The sequence below is a fragment of the Mustelus asterias genome, chromosome 10 (assembly GCF_964213995.1).
Source record: "Mustelus asterias chromosome 10, sMusAst1.hap1.1, whole genome shotgun sequence".
Classification (NCBI taxonomy): domain Eukaryota; kingdom Metazoa; phylum Chordata; class Chondrichthyes; order Carcharhiniformes; family Triakidae; genus Mustelus; species Mustelus asterias.
Genome location: NC_135810.1, coordinates 85,498,376 through 85,511,453, shown reverse-complemented (window position 1 = coordinate 85,511,453; position 13,078 = coordinate 85,498,376). Strand labels below are relative to the sequence as shown.

The following is a 13,078-nucleotide window of genomic DNA, read 5'->3' as shown; positions in this document are numbered from 1 at the left end:
GAGATGGAGCCGGAGAAGTTCATTAATCCTGAACTTTCTTCCCTTATGATTATATTCTCGATTTTGTCTTTTACTCTGATAAGTGTGTACGATCTATGAGCATAGTGGCGTAATTCATCCTGGTACATTGCGAAAATCAGTACGTTAATCCTGGATATACCCCCTGTAATTATATCCTTGTGTTGATCCTATACGGTCCTTTTTTTACATTGATGGGGGCATTCCTATAACTAAGCTCTGAGGTGAATTTCGCTGATTTTTTTGTTTAGGGTCATATTCTGCAGCTCTTCATTAACCTTTATTAATCCTTGAATGTATCCCCTGTAATTTCATGTCTTAATTGATCTTGTTACATGATTTATCCCAGTGATGGGGCAATCCTGAGTGAGCACCATAGCAAATTTTCGCTTGTTATCCTGATAAATCCACGGACATCCATTTATCCTCAGTGGAATGCATACCACAATTTACTTCTGATTTCTGAGGAGTGTGTTTTGTAGGTTGTGTGGCTTCTATCCACATTCTCATCCTATAATCCTGGCATTTATAGTGGTGGATATTTTCACCTGATATCCTTTATTACAATTATGTTAAAAATGAGTAGCACTGTTGCAGGGAGGTGGGCAAATGGTTTAATATGGACGTAGTGGGTAGGATCTTAAGAGTCCTCACAGCAGGTGAGGAAAACCCCCCTAGAACTTATGGGCTCATGTAATTTTTGTACTTCAGTTGTTTTGGGGTGATAGAATCTCTGATCAATTCCTGTTATAGTACAGTCGGACCTGGGAAATATGTTGTGTTTTGTTATTGGCACCTCCAAGGTGGCTGGGGATGGGGGACACATCCTTTGGTGCGTGCTCAAGAGTGGCCTTACTTGTACTGTAATCCCCAAAGCTGAATGACCCAGTGCAAATCCTTGGCAACTTAACCATCATTTTACTGTGCTAACAGCCTGTATTTTTTATGATTGAATAAGCAATAGCAGTAGCTAGTTTAAAGAATTGCTTCTCATAAGTTCTGTAGCTCTGTCACCGTGGGCTTGGTTGTGCACAACTGTGGCTGCATCCTGTTATCGATATTCCCCCCATCCTATGACATATCCTTTCATTTCTTGCATGATGGGAGACGCTGGATACATCTTCTGAACCAACTGTGTTGGTATTTTGTTTTCTGTCTCTTCCTACATGTACTTATTTGAAAATGATCTTGCTGTACTGCACCAATCTTTGAGAGTTTGTTGCATTATTTATAAATAAAATATCTTCAACAAAAATGTTTGAACAAAAAAGGAGGGGTCTAAAGAGTCATAGTGGACTCGAAACATTAACTCTTTCTTTTTCCACAGATGCTGCCAGACCTGAGTTTTTCCAGCAGTTTGTTTTTATTTCAGATCTCCAGCATCCACAGTATTTTGCTTCTATAAACTAAAATAACTCATTTAAATCTAGGCTGTCCCTGAAGGTATCAAAAGCTGAATAATGATATGCAGTTCTGTGCAATTAACATTTTGTTGCACTACATTTATGGCATCACAACACAATAACATAATTTTTAAACTACAATAGCAAAACATTAATGATGTTCAATGGAACACAGCATAACTTGCTTCAACTTAACTTCAACTCTTCATCTTAATAATATTGACTTTCAGTCAAGGGTCATTCAGCTTCAGGATTACAGAAAATTACCTTGGCCTTGCATGTAATACGCAAACTGAAAAAAGTAACAGATTGCAATTATACTCTTTCCATAAATCCTAAACAACCTTATTAAAAGATACAAACTTTTCAATCTGACAGCAGTTTGTGGAAGCACTGCCAAAATTTACTTATTTTTATATGTACATTGTTAGGAAAGAGAGATAGTTGAGTAGTTTATATGTCTATTGTGTGTGTAGGAATAAGGTACAAGTTTAATTTGTGCTTCTGTATTTGTGTGCTAAGAAAGGGTTAAAACTTCAGTTTAACTTTATGCTAAACAAAGGCACCTACAAGTCTATCGTTTAGTTTCACTTTAAACTTTACCTACATTGTAATTGAAGTTTTATGATGTAAAAACAATTACAGAGTTTAATAAACCAAGCTGTTGCACAGTATCCGGAGGCTCTCACTGAAAATCAGAAGCATTTGAGTTCAGTTAAAACCAGGTCACCCAGAAACAAGATGCTTTCCACAGAAATTGCCAGTACAGGCAGGACAATACAGAGGGTCAGAAAGCAAGTTCCAGAAGCTGAAGAACAGCCAGAAATCAGAGAATGAGAATTCCAGGAAGTTAAAGGAACAAAGAACAGAAATCTGGAAAAGGGTTCTGTTCAGTGAAGTCAAGAGCAGAGAAAGAGTCTCCCAGTTAAAGGTAGCCTACAAGGTGCAGACCTGAAGACATTGGCCAGCAAGAAGCCAGACACACAAGGTGGCTCTAAGATTGAATATACCTTAATACAGCCTATGAAGCTGTGGTGTTCTATTGGCATGGCTGGGTACCTGAGAGAAAGCTTAAGTTCTTCTGTTCCACGGCAGATGAATACTGAAAGGAGAGGTTGAAATCTCGGATGTGGATTGTTGGTAAAGGCATCTGAGAGAAAGCATCTGAAAAAAGATTTCAAGCGTGTTCTTTGAAAGCAGAGTTTGGAAACCCTTGTATGAAAGTCAGAGTTCCAGTGAGACCAGTTGGCTCAGTGTGACAAACATCTGTGCGTGTATGGGATGGGAGGGTGGAGAGCTTTATGAGAAATGAGAAATTCACAGAAGTTGTATTTAATGCCATTTGTCACTAAGTTTCAGAGTATGGTGTGTTTGACCACATTTTGTCTATTGGTTTACATGGACTGTGTATTTACTGACAATATTAGAATTATGTTATCTTTATAAATCCGTATATCTCTGTAAAGGTATAACTTGGAGTGAGGAAATAGTGTATTATAGCTCATATTTTCTTAATTAATAAATGTGTTTTTGTTGCAAGTTCATCACCAGTCCTGAGACTCTGTTCACCGTAAGAAGTCTCACAACACCAGGTTAAAGTCGAACAGGTTTATTTGGTAGCAAAAGCCACTAGCTTTCAGAACGCTGCTCCTTCGTCAGGTAAGCGGGAGTTCTATTCACAAACAGGGCATATAAAGACGCAAACTTAATTTACAAAATAATTTACCCAAGTCTAGGTCAATATATATCAAGAAAAGCTCTGGTCCTTGTAACTACCTGGGGGAATCAACTGTGTATTGTCCTCCAGTCCAGAAACAACAGTACAGTACACCAATACTTTTTGTTTCCTATCACTCAACCAACTTTATATGCAAATAAACAAAAAATACTGCGGATGCTGGAATCCAAAACACAAACAGAAAAATGCTGGAAAATCTCTGCAGGTCTAACAGCATCGGTGGAGAATAGAGCCAATGTTGAGTCGAGATGAAGCTCTGACGAAGGGTCATCGAGACTCAAAACATTGGCTCTACTCTCTCCCCACCTTTATATCCATGCTGCCACTTTTTTTTATTCCTTGGACTTCAACTTTGCTGCCATGCTTATTATGTGGCACTTCAGAAAATGCCTTTTACCTTTTTTATAAAAGTCCATGTACATAGCACCAACTACATTACCCTCATCAACCATCTCAGTGACCTCATCAAAAAACTCAAAATTAATTTTGTTAAATGTGATTTGCCTTTAACAAATCCATGTTGGCTTTCCTTAATCAGTCCAGACTTGTTTAAGTGACTGTTAATTTTGTCCCAGATCGCTGTTTCCAAAAGCTTTGGATGAATTCTACCTGAACTTGACAACTTTTACTTCCACTACCCATCCAGCATCTCAACTATATCCTCTTCTACAAACTTCAGAAACTTTCTGTCCTTTACAATATAATTATATTAACATGGATTGGGATAGTACAAGTCCTCCAATATTACTACTCCATACTTTTTGCTCCCCTCTATAATTTCCTTTCAGATTTGAGTGGCACAATGATTAGCATTGCTGCCTCATAGCTCCAAGGACCTGGGTTGAATTCTGGCCTTGGGTCACTGTCTGTGTGGAGTTTGCACATGCTTCTGTGTCTGCGTGGGTTTCCTCCGGTTGCTCTGGTTTCCTCCCACAGTCCAAAGATGTGCAGGTTAGGTGGATTGGCCATGCTAAATTGTCCCTTACTGTCCCAAGGTGTGTAGGCTAGATGGATTAGCCATGGGAAATGTGTGGGGTTATGGGGATAGGACAGGGGAGAGGACCTGGGTAAGATGCTCTATCAGAGTGTCGGTGCAGACTCAATGGCTGAAAGGCCTCTACTGCACTGTAGAAATTCTATGATTTTCTCCTCTATCTTTTGAACTAGTTGGTGGCTGATAGAATACACCCAGCAGTGTAATAGTACCGCTATTGATTCTTAACTCCAACTAAAGTCTGTCCTTGACCCCTCCATGATAGCTTCTCTCTCCAGCTCTGTAAAATTCTTCTTAATCTATTCTTTCCTTCTCTATCATTTCTGAAATCTGTATCCAGGAATATTTAGTATCCACTTCTGCCCTTTTTTGAAATAAATCTCCATTATCATCACAATTTCATATCTCTATGTGGCTATCTGCCCCTGCAACTCATCAACTTTATTTACCAAGCTTCATGCACTTGCATACACACAATAAACTTAATTTAGATAAAAGCAAATTACTGCAGATGCTGGAATCTGAAATCAAAAGAGAAAATGCTGGAAAATCTCAGCAGGTCTGGCAGCATCTGTAAGGTGAGAAAAGAGCTGACATTTCAAGTCCAGATGACTCTTTGTCAAAGCAAGTTTAACAACAGGTAAATGCCACTAGTGGCATTTGCTACCAAATAAACCTGTTGGACTTTAACCTGGTGTTGTTAAACTTCTTACTGTGTTTACCCCAGCTATCATCAGGTGGTCACACCAGGGCCACGGGAGGAGGCCAAGTGTGTGACGGCCAGGAAGGGTAAGACTAGGGTGGTTGAGAGCACCCCGGTGGATTTGCCCCTGCACAACAAGTACTCCTGCTTGAGTACTGCTGGGGGGGACAGCCCGCCTGGGGGAAGCAGCAGTGGCCGTGTTTCCGGAGTGGAGTCCAGCCCTGTAACTCAGAGGGCTAAGGAAAAGAGGAGGAAGGCGGTATTAATCGGGGACTCGATGGTGAAGGGGACAGACAGGCGTTTCTGCGGAGGTAGGCGGGAGTCTCGCATGGTGGTCTGCCTCCCTGGGGCCGGGATCCAGGATGTCGCTAGTCGCGTCCCGGAAATCCTGAGGTGGGAGGGAGAGAAGCCTGAGGTAGCGGTACATATTGGTACCGCTGATGTGGGTAGGAAGGGAGAAGGGGTCATGAAAAGGGAGTACAGGGAATTAGGGAGACAGCTGAGAAAGAGGAAAGCAAAGGTAGTAATCTCAGGATTACTGCCTGTGCCACGGGAAGGTGAGGGCAGGAATGGAGTGAGGTGGAAGATGAATGTGTGGCTGAGGGACTGGTGCAGGGGGCAGGGATTCAGGTTCCTGGACCATTGGGACCTCTTTAGGGGCAGGGGTGATCTGTATACAAAAAACGGGTGGAACTTGAATCACAGGGGGACCAATATCCTGGCCGGTAGGTTGGCTAAGGCTACTGGGGAGAATTTAAACTAGATAGGTTGGGGGGAGGGGAGCTAGAAGAGTTGACTAGGATCAAGGAACTAATTGATGGGGGGGGGAGAATGCAGGGGTAAGGGGAATTACAAAATTAATGGTAGAGGAGAGGGTGCAAGTGAATGAAGGCGGTAATTTAGATAAGGGAGTAGAGGGAGAGGGTGTTCGCGACTCATCAAAGCGGGTCCAGATAAAAGCTGGAATAAGGACACTTTGCCTGAATGCACGAAGCATTCGGAACAAGGTAAATGAGTTGATGGTGCAAATCAGCACAAGTGGGTACGATCTAGTGGCCATTACAGAAACGTAGCTGAAAGGTGACCAGGACTGGGAGATGAATATCCAGGGGTATCAGGCGTTTAGGAAGAATAGACAGGAAGGAAAAGGTGGTGGGGTCGCGCTATTAATAAGAGATAATATCAGGGTAGTACTGAGGGATGACATAGGCTCTGAGGAACAAAACGTGGAATCATTATGGGTAGAGATGAGGAATAGTAGAGGGAGAAAGACACTAGTAGGTGTGGTATATAGGCCCCCAAATAATAATGTTGAGGTAGGGAGGGCTATAAACAAGCAGATAAGAGATGCGTGTAAAAACGGAACGGCAATAATCATGGGGGACTTCAACATGCACATTGACTGGCAGACTCAAGTCGGTAAGGGTGGAATGGAGGAAGAGTTCTTAGAATGCTGTCGGGATAGTTTCCTTGAACAGCATGTTACGGAACCGACGAGGGAACGAGCTATTTTGGATCTGGTATTGTGTAACGAGGTAGGTAGAATTAAGGATCTTATTGTGAAGGACCCTCTTGGGTCTAGTGACCACAATATGGTCGAATTTCTGATTCAGATGGAAGAGGAGAAAGTTTGGTCCCAAACCAGTGTCCTCTGTTTGAACAGAGGGAAATATGATAGGATGAGGGATGAATTGGCTAAGGTAGACTGGGAGAGCAGGCTGGCAGGTAGGATAGCTGAGGAACAGTGGAGGATTTTTAAGGAGATCCTTTTCAGTTCTCAGCAAAAATATATTCCAGCAAAAAACAAGGATTGTAAGAAAAGGGAGAACCAGCCATGGATAAAGAAGGAAATAAAGGAGAGTATTAAAATAAAAACAGCTGCGTACAGAGTGGCCAAAAATAGTGGAGAAACAAGTGATTGGGAAAAATTTAAGAAACAACAAAGAGAGACTAAGAAAGCGATAAAGAAAGGAAGGATAGACTATGAAGCTAGGCTAGCAATTAATATAAAAAATGATAGTAAAAGTTTTTATAAATATATAAAAAGGAATAGAGTGGCTAGAGTGAATGTTGGACCCTTGGAGGACGAGAGGGGGGAGTTAATAGTGGGAAATGAGGATATGGCTGAGTCTTTAAATAAGTTTTTTGTGTCGGTCTTCACGGTGGAGGACACAAATAGTTTGCCAAATATTAACGATAGAGGGTTGGCAGCAGGAGAAATACTTAATACAATTAATGTTACCAGAGAGGCAGTGCTGGGTAGACTAATGGGACTGAAGGTGGACAAGTCCCCGGGTCCGGGTGGAATGCATCCCAGGGTATTGAAAGAAATGACAGAGGTAATAGTGGATGCGTTAGTGATTATTTATCAAAACTCATTGCATTCTGGGGTAGTGCCGGTTGATTGGAAAACGGCTAATGTTACGCCGCTGTTTAAAAAAGGAAGGAGACAAAAGGCGGGTAACTATAGGCCGGTCAGCTTAACGTCTGTAGTAGGGAAAATGCTGGAATCCATTATTAAAGAGGAGATAGCAGGGCATCTGGATAGAAATGGGTCGATCAATCAGACGCAGCATGGATTCATGAGGGGAAAGTCGTGCTTGACGAACATGTTGGATTTTTATGAAGATGTGATTAGGGCGGTTGGATGGAGGACAACCGGTGGATGCGGTGTTTTTGGATTTCCAAAAGGCGTTTGATAAGGTGCCCCATAAAAGGCTGCTGAAGAAGATTAGGGCACACGGAGTTGGGGGTAGTGTGTTAAAGTGTATTGGGGACTGGCTATCCGACAGGAAGCAAACAGACGGAATAAATGGGTGTTTTTCCGGTTGGAGGAAGGTAACTAGTGGCTTGCCGCAGGGATCGGTACTCGGGCCGCAACTATTTACCATTTATATAGATGATCTGGAGGAGGGAACGGAGTGTAGGGTAACGAAGTTTGCAGACGACACAAAGATAAGTGGAAAAGTGAATTGTGTGGAGGATGGAGAAGATCTGCAGAGAGATTTGGACAGGCTGAGTGAGTGGGCGAGGATATGGCAAATGGAGTATAACGTTGATAAATGCGAGGTTATACACTTTGGAGGAAATAATAACAAATGGGATTACTGTCTCAATGGAAACAAATTAAAACATGCTACCGTGCAAAGGGACCTGGGGGTCCTTGTGCATGAGACGCAAAAGCCCAGTCTGCAGGTACAACAGGTGATCAAGAAGGCAAATGGGATGTTGGCCTATATCGCGAGGGGGATAGAATATAAAAGCAGGGATGTCTTGATGCACCTGTACAGGGCATTGGTGAGGCCGCAGCTGGAATACTGTGTGCAGTATTGGTCCCCTTATATGAGGAAGGATATATTGGCATTGGAGGGAGTGCAGAGAAGGTTCACCAGGTTGATGCCGGAGAAGAGGGGTTTGGATTATGAGGAGAGGCTGAGGAGATTGGGTTTGTACTCGTTGGAGTTTAGAAGGATGAGGGGGGATCTTATGGAGACTTATAAGATAATGCGGGGACTGGATAGGGTGGAGGCGGAGAGATTCTTTCCACTTAGTAAGGAAGTTAAAACTAGAGGACACAGCCTCAAAATAAAGGGGGGTCGGTTTAAGACAGAGTTGAGGAGGAACTTCTTCTCCCAGAGGGTGGTGAATCTCTGGAATTCTCTGCCCACTGAGGTGGTGGAGGCTACCTCGCTGAATATGTTTAAAGCGCGGATGGATGGATTCCTGATCTGTAAGGGAATTAAGGGTTATGGGGATCAGGCGGGTAAGTGGTACTGATCCACGTCAGATCAGCCATGATCTTATTGAATGGCGGGGCAGGCTCGAGGGGCTAGATGGCCTACTCCTGCTCCTATTTCTTATGTTCTTATGTTCTCTCGGCCTCAGGGGCAGTTTGCTGACCTAGGCAACAGCACACTAACTTTAGCATAATCATGTGCAAGGAACCTTAAATGCACTTGTACGTATTAAGATACCTCCACATCTTGACGGAATTGTAGCTTAGCGCCAACAATAAATTTCACATTAAGTATAATAATAAACACACGTGTTCAATTGTGCAATCATTTTTGTACAGAAAATATACTTGTGTTAGGTGGATTGGTCATACTAAATGGCCCCTCAGTGTCCCAAGGTGTGTAGGTTAGATGGGATTAGCCATGGTAAATGTGTGGGGTTATGGGGATGAGGGTCTGGGTAAAACACTGATGTGGAGATGCTGGTGTTGGACTGGGGTAAACACAGTAAGAAGTTTAACAACACCAGGTTAAAGTCCAACAGGTTTATTTGGAAGCAAATGCCACTAGTGGCATTTACCTGTTGTTAAACTTCTTACTGTGTAAAACACTCTGTCCAGAGAGTCGGGGCAGACGGCATGGGCCGAATGGTCTCTTCTGCACTGTAGGGATTCGATGGTTACTGCGGGTCCGCGGAGGAAGCCTCAGAAGCAAGAAGGTTGACCCTGCAATCAGATAATCCCACTGCCATACCAGCCCTTCGCCTGTAAAACTTAAGCAATGGGAAAATGAATGGTAGCAAATTACCTGAAAAAATCGCTCGCGCCCACCGACAGAAAATTGAAGCCCGAATTCAAAACTTCAAATTCAGCCAAACGGCCGCTCAGGACAATCCCCACAATGCAGAGCGCTCTGACTGCAAACCCCCATGAGACGAGCGAGCTGATTGGACGGAGTCGGTTCGCATGGATGAAAGAACATCCGTGATTGGCTGCTGCCCGGGGCGGGTGCTGGCGAGCGTTCGGTTGCTGAGAGACGGGTGAGTAAACGGAGTGCTGGCCCTCTGAAGGCCAGAAACACAGAGCCCCAGTTACACCCTGATGGCAATTTCAAAGGCACCTTCCTACAACGGTGCAGAATGTACAGTGCATCTGCTTACCATAACCAAATCCACTCTGTAAGAAGTCTCACAACACCAGGTTAAAACCCAACAGGGTTTATTTGGTATCACGAGCTTTCGGAGCACTGCTCCCTTTATCAGGTGAGTGGGAAGGATGAAGGAGCAGCGCTCCGAAAGCTCGTGATACCAAATAAACCCTGTTGGACTTTAACCTGGTGTTGTGAGACTGCTTACTGTGCCCACCCCAGTCCAATGTCGGCATCTCCACGTCAAATCCTCTGTTTTTGTTTCAGATTCCAGCATCTGCCGTATTTTGCCTTTACCCTGACAGATAAGTCCAAGACAAAAGAGTGGGGATTGTGTGGAGAGCTTTTGATCAAATGCTTATTATAGCGGCGATTTCACCATGAGATAAGGTGATGGCCTAGTATTATTGCTAAACTATGGGGGGAATTTTCCCATCCCGCCCACCATGCGAATTGTAGTGGGCGGGGGGCCAGATCATGCAAATGTCCATTGATCTTGGGTGGGATTTTCTGGTTCTGGGGCAAGCGCGGCTGGAAAATCCGGCCCTATTAATCCAGAAATTCAGCTAATGTTCTGGGGACCCAGGGATGATGGAATTTGAATACAATAAAAAAATCTTGAATTAAGAATCTACTGATGACCATGAAACCATTGTCGATTGTCAGAAAAACCCATCTGGTTCACTAATGCCCTTTAGGGAAGGAAATCTGCTGTCCTTACCTGGTCTGGCTTACATGCGACTCCAGAGCCACAGCAATGTGGTTGACCCTCAGGCAACTAGGGATGGGCAATAAATGTTCACCAACCTGCGACGCCCATGTCCCATAAATAGAACAAAGAAAATTATAGCACAGGAACAGGCCCTTCTGCCCGCCAAGTCTGCACCGACCATGCTGCCTGACTGAACTAAAACCCCCTACTCTTGCAGGACCATATCCCTCTATTCCAATCCTATTCATGTATTTGTCAAGACGCCCCTTAAAAGTCACTATCGGATCTGCTTCCACTACCTTCCCCGGCAGCGAGTTTCAGGCACCCACCATCCTCTGTGTAAAAAACTTGCCTCGTACATCTCCTTTAAACCTTGTCCCTCGCACCTTAAACATATACCCTCTAGAAATTGACTCTTCCGCCCTAGGAAAAAGCTTCTGACTATACACTCTGTCCATGCCCCTCATAATCTTGTAGACTTCTATCAGCTATGTGTCAGCTATGAATAATAAATAAACCTCAATGTGTTGCATAGTCTGCTAAACACTTCAATACTACATTGTCCGGCAATCCCAGATCTTAGAATGATTCAAAGCATCTGCAGCACCACATGCAGCAATGAATCTGAAAAGTAAACCTTGGGAGTAGCAGCAGTGGTTGCTATTGGGAGGACTAAAAAAATAAGTATAATGGTAAATGGTTAAAAACTCCCAAACGTTATCCCATTTGTGGCCATATTGTATTTAGCCCATATTATGGGAAGATAGGAAATGTTCCTTAAACATTAAAAAGTTGATGTAATAAATAAAAAGTTATCATAATAAGCTTTCTGGGTAGCACCAATGAAGCACAAAGTTATATTTATATCTCCTCTTTGACAGTCTATCTAGAGAAATTCAATTACTGGTAGAGAACTGAAATTTCCACACAGCTTCTGCACCAACTATTGAATTACATCTTATAGTAAGGAAGGGTCCTGTTCACAAGCTTTTGTTGAAGAAATATTCTTCTCTGATGTTACTAATCCTGACCAAATTGTCTCCCTACTCTCCAACATTGCATGATCTGGATACTACATTTAGCCTTAAGTTCTCATATGTATACTATAATAATTGTCCATTTTTGTTCACCAATATCATTTTTAAAAATCTTACCTCTATACACCCTGGTTCAATTCATCCCCTAACCTCTAATCCTGCATGACATGAAGACTATTCTTGGTTTTGACTCGCCATGTGAAATACAATAGCTGATTGATTAATTATTTAATGAATTTGATAAATTCCACTGAGACTCACCCACACATTATTTAATGTGTCAGCTTACTTAGAAACTTAGCCACATATTATTCAACCAAAAGAGTGCAGAAAAGATTTACCAGGATACTACTGGGACTTAATGGTTTAAGTTATAAGGAGAGGATGGATAGATTGGGACATTTTTCCCCTGGAGCGTAGGAGGCTTAGGGGTGATACAGTCATTGAGTCATAGAGGTTTACAGCATGGAAACAGGCCCTTTGGCCCAACTTGTCCATGCCGCCCCTTTTTTAACCCCTAAGCTAGTCCCAATTGCCCGCGTTTGGCCCATATCCCTCTATTGCCATCTTACTCATGGAATTGTCTAAACACTTTTTAAAAAACAGAATTGTACCCACTTCTATTGCTACCTCTGGCAGCTTGTTCCAGACACTCACCACCCTCTGTGTGAAAAAATTGTCCCTCTGGACCCTTTTGTATCTCTCCCCTCTCATCTTAAATCTATGCCTTCTAGTTTTAGACTCCCCTACCTTTGGGAAAAGATATTGACTTTCTAGCTGATCTATGCCCCTCATTATTTTATAGACCTCTATAAGATCACCCCTAAGCCTCCTACACTCCAGAGAAAAAAATCCCAGTCTATCCAGACTTTCCTTATAACTCAAACCATCAAGTCCTGGTAGAATCCTAGTAAATCTTTTCTGCACTCTTTCTAGTTTAATAATATCCTTTCTATAATAGGGTGACCAGAACTGTACACAGTATTCCAAGTGTGGCCTTACCAATGTCTTGTACAACTTCAACAAGATGTCCCAACTCCTGTATTCAATGTTCTGACCAATGAAACCAAACATGCCAAATGCCTTCTTCACCACTCTGTCCACCTGTGACTCCACTTTCAAGGAGCGATGAACCTGTATCCCTAGATCTCTTTGTTCTATAACTCTCCCCAACGCCCTACCATTAACTGAATAAGTCCTGAGTAAGTAACTAAGTTCAAAATATACAGACCACCACAGACAATGTCACAAACACAGAAAAAGCATTGTTCCTACACAAATACATTTGATTTCCACCACTCATTAATAGATGTTTCTAATTTAAAAATATTTAACACAATGACTTGCTTTAGTCTGTGACTGATCATTTGAGACTAAATGCATTTTCTTTGCATACTCATTATTGGATTGAAGCTTCTGGTGATTGTTACGATTCCTTCCGATTGGTCACATCATCCTCCTTACCTTCCATGACACGTGTTGTCTCAGAAAGTCTGTTTTTCATTTTTGGGCAATTCAATAATGATACATAGAGTTGCATGTGAAGCACTTGTTGACTATCCCTTGGTTATTTTTGGGGTTCATCCTTCTTTC

The 13,078-nt window shown here is 42.6% G+C and overlaps 2 protein-coding genes across 2 annotated transcripts in view; one reads left to right on the top strand and one right to left on the bottom strand.

Annotated features, from left to right (window-relative positions):
- Positions 1-9,485, bottom strand: part of ift88 (intraflagellar transport 88 homolog) — a 72,861-nt gene extending 63,376 nt beyond the window's left edge. Inside the window, exon 1 of the mRNA XM_078222116.1 lies at positions 9,398-9,485. The gene's annotated coding sequence lies outside the window, so the exon portion shown is untranslated. The remainder of the gene's footprint in view (positions 1-9,397) is intronic.
- Positions 9,486-9,599: 114 nt separating this feature from the next.
- Positions 9,600-13,078, top strand: part of cryl1 (crystallin, lambda 1) — a 70,899-nt gene continuing 67,420 nt past the window's right edge. Inside the window, exon 1 of the mRNA XM_078222105.1 lies at positions 9,600-9,629. The gene's annotated coding sequence lies outside the window, so the exon portion shown is untranslated. The remainder of the gene's footprint in view (positions 9,630-13,078) is intronic.